The sequence below is a fragment of the Capsicum annuum genome, unplaced genomic scaffold (assembly GCF_002878395.1).
Source record: "Capsicum annuum cultivar UCD-10X-F1 unplaced genomic scaffold, UCD10Xv1.1 ctg78871, whole genome shotgun sequence".
Taxonomy (NCBI): domain Eukaryota; kingdom Viridiplantae; phylum Streptophyta; class Magnoliopsida; order Solanales; family Solanaceae; genus Capsicum; species Capsicum annuum.
This window is the reverse complement of record NW_025889399.1, coordinates 155,193-159,592: the sequence shown is the minus strand read 5'-3', so window position 1 is coordinate 159,592 and position 4,400 is coordinate 155,193.

The window sequence follows — 4,400 nt, the reverse complement described above, 5'->3', positions numbered from 1 at the left end:
CTCACATTTGTTCTCTTTCACCTATTCCTCAGCTCATTTTTATCAAGTTTCCTTTCTCATCTTCCCATTTCAACTTTTACCTACACAAATGAGCATTAAGTAAGAAATTTATAAAAAAATTAATGAAAAAGCATGATAATTTAGACTTAAAAGGTGCTAGAAAGTTGGCAAATTTACCACTCATCGCCGAGCTGCTGCCATTTCTGTAGGAACAATTTCTACTGAATCACCCAGATGAAGTTGTTGAATTGAATATTGAAGAGTAACGCCCTCCGCCACTAATGAAATATTCACGCAAGCTCCAAATACGGTTCAACCAATTCTCTTTCTCTTTCCAGTTCGAGGCTTAATTAGACCTGCAAAATTCAGCCACTAAGATCAAGTTGTCAAAACTTGCATAATATTATTAGACATTAAATTCCAAAACCACTAATTTCTTAAGTCCCCGACAACGACGTCAAAAACTTATTACGGCCTACCGCACACACAATTGTATGTGGTCTGACAAGTAGTAATATATTTGCTCTTTAGGAGCTGGATATCGAATCCACAAGGACTAATAATTTAACAATCACTTAATTAAGTCGTTAATAATATTTCAAAGAAGTGTTGTGATGTATCAATATGGTTTATGAAATTCTAGCAAACTAAAAGTAAGCAGGGTAATAAAATGTAACAATTGCTATTCGAGCAAGGTTATAATCAATATCGAGGGAAAATTCCACAGACAAGGCGCTCATTGAAATCATGTATATCATTACTCTCATTAGTGACATTGTATATCACGTTGTTGACTCACATGGTTGATAATATGATTATAATCTTTCGAAGCTCCAATCGTCTACCTAAAAGAACATAGCAACTACATCATTGAATGGGCATGCAATAATCTAATTAAGATGCATTTAAATATCTTTCTGTATTTGAACCAAATAAGGCGTTCTAAGTATATTTCTATCCTAGATGCGAATCAAATTCTTTATTTTTAAGAGATAAGAACTTACTCCTTAAACTCATCGATCTATCGTAATGATTCTCCTTTCAGGTACACAAAAGGAGTATATATGTATTTTAATATCGCCTAAGCATCAAAATAGTAAAAAAAAAAAAAACAAGAGCTTAAGAACAACCCATGCAATAATTCAATGTTTAACCAACTCAAGAATACGAAACACAATCATGCATTCAGCCTCAATCCCTGAACAAAGGTTATTATCCACTTATGTTCAATATCAACATCATAGAACTCAAAGTATTCATATGAAAATCAAACTAGAAAAGAAGAGTAGTGAAATAACCCTAATCTAAGCCCTCATGTGTTTTATCTGTTTACCATCGTACGTAATGAGAATAGTAAAATAAAAAAAGGGTCGTGTAAAAAGTTGCCAAAAAACTCCCTCCATGACAATTTACAATTGCGAAGAATCATACCTGTGTCACCCTAGTATCACACATCCTGTTTCTTGTAAACTCAATTTTTGGCCATCTCTGTACCACGCCAATAAAGTGGAGCTTAGCTTCCATGGCATGAAAACATGTTTCAACCTCCAACTTCGCAATATAGTGCAATCTTTCCACTTTTCTTTGTGTTGCATGGTTTATAATTGCCTTTTAAGCTCGTCTTGCTTCCCGATATTGATTGTAACGCCTTCAATCATCCACAAACTCGTTATTGACGCCAAATAAAGCTATCTTTGCAAAAGTCTCAACTTGAAACACTAATCATATCTATCACTAATCATATCTATCAGCTCATGAACACAAGTAAAGCTCAATCAAATGAATATATGTGCAATGGAGCTCACAAAATAGACAAAACTATGAGCAATAATTAGCAAACGACGTATTAATATGCCTCAAGATCAATTACATAGTATAATAATTAGTATGACCTATTTGTTTATCATAATATAATTACAAGTGTACTATTTGATTGCACAAGTATAATTATACAGTTAAATCACTTTAAAATGAATAATTATATAGCTAATCATATCTATCAGTTCATGAACACAAGTAAAGCTTAATCAAATGAATATGTGTGCAATGCAACTCACAAAATAGACAAAACTATGAGCAATAATTAACAAACAATGTATTAATATGCCTCAAGATCAACTACGTAGTATAATAATTAATATGACCTATTTGTTTATCATAATATAATTACAAGTGTACTATTTAATTGCACAAATATAATTATACAGTTAAATCACTTTAAAAATAAAATTTTAAAAAAAATTAAAGTTAACATTTGACAACTATGTGTAACTCAATGATATTAAATTAGATATTTAAAAATATATACTCCCTCTGTTTCAAAAAGAATAACCTACTTTGACTTGGCACAAAGTTTAAAAAAATAAAGAAGACTTTTGAATCTTGTGTCAAATGTACCAAAATGTCCTTTAATCTTGTGGTCCTAAACATGCCATGTGGAAAGTTGAAACTGAAATATTACCAAAAAAAGGAAATAGTTCATTCTTTTTTAAACGGAGGGAGTATTATTTCTTGAATATATATTCATAAATAATCATATATTTTATCACTAATATTTTAAACAATTATATATATGCTATTTGCATCATCCAAGAGTCCATTATTCTACTAACATTAAGAACTACATTATTACTACTGATACTAGAAATTATAGATTGGTTACTTACACTAGCTAACTCATGACAGATAGACCAAGATACTAGATTACTAGATAGGACTCCATCTTGATCATGTTTCAGCTGTGCTTTTATATCGTCAGGAGGTGATAACAAAATGTGGATACGAGCAGTCTGTGTTAGCTTGGTATCTAATCTGCAGGACAAAGCATCTGCCACCACGTTTGCTTGGCAGAAGCTATGCAGCAACACTGGATTCCCAAATTTCTGCAAAGTTAAGCTGCAGGAAAAAACAATATTTGCACAAGGAGAGAAGAATTGTTGAAGGAGTTGCAATACGTCTACTAAATCTGTATCAATTTCTAAGGGCAAAAGATTGTAGTTAAGAGCAATTTGCAAACCAGTATGTAATGTTTCCATCTCAGCCATCGTATGACAATGGCCTAAACATTTAAGGGGTCGTTTGGTTGGGAAATTGTTATTCCGGAATAACTAATACCGTGATTAGTTATCCCGAGATTACCAGGATAACTTATCCCACCATATATATGGGATAAGTTATCCCATCACTATAGGAAAAATGGTGGGATAAGTTATACCACCATGGATTAATCCTTCCAATTAGATAAGGGATTCAATTGATCTTTTATTTTATTTCGGGATAACTTATTTCTTGGATTACTTATATCTCACACCAAACGACCCCTTATTGTAGTAACCAATCATCCCTAGGCCACTGAAATTACAGATTACACCTCCAATCCCACATTTAGTGTTCGAGAAAGAACCATCCGTATTTAATTTGTAACAACCAGTGCTCAGAGGCACTCATTTGATACAGAAGGAGGTAGACTTTGTAAGGTTACTAGGTACGCGAGTATGAGAGGCAGATTCATCAGTTTTATTTTGGACAACAGTAGCACAAGGGAAGGACAATTTTTTATTAAACACATTATGATTACTATTCAACCAAATGTGCCAAAAGGGCAAAAGGAAGGATGTCTAACCACTTAGTGGGGGTGAACAAAATCGAACGTCAACTGCACCAAATCACAATTCGAGTAAAACAAAAAATATAAATAACATAAATACCAATTTTTTAAAAAAGTAATTCTACTTTCTTTCATTTTTTTAATTATTTTACTCTCTCTTCCTATTAATATACATAACATAGCTGATATATACATAGCATTCTATGTATATGTGAGATTTTTGTAATATGTTTAAGGGGTTGAAATTTTTTGTAATATTGAAAACATAAGTTGTGTATTCGTGTAATTTTTAGAAGAAAAAAAAACTAATGGTTTGGTGATGGAAAAAAAACTCGACTATAATTGATTTGGTTTGATTTTAACTAAAAAAATCTAAAATAAATTGAATCAACTCGATATTATATTTGTACGACTTTTAGAAATATCTAATATATATAAAAATATTTACTATTATGTAATTTATAAATATTTCTTAAATTTTTTCATAGTTTTTTATCTTTCAACATATTATTTTAAGTTTAAATTTAGAGTGTGTTTAGTATGAAGGAAAATATTTTTTGAAAAATATTTTTCAATTTTCTCATATTTGATTGACTTAAATATTTTGAAAAATATTTTCCAAATCAACTTATTTTCCTCAAATTTAAGGAAAATGACTTCCATTAAAAAAGTTAGGAAAACAATTTCCAAAACTCTCTTAAACCTCACTCTCAAGTTGAAATGTTCATGCAACTTTCAAAATCACCCACCCCAATTCCAAACCCCAATCCTCTACCCACCCCATCCAAAAAAA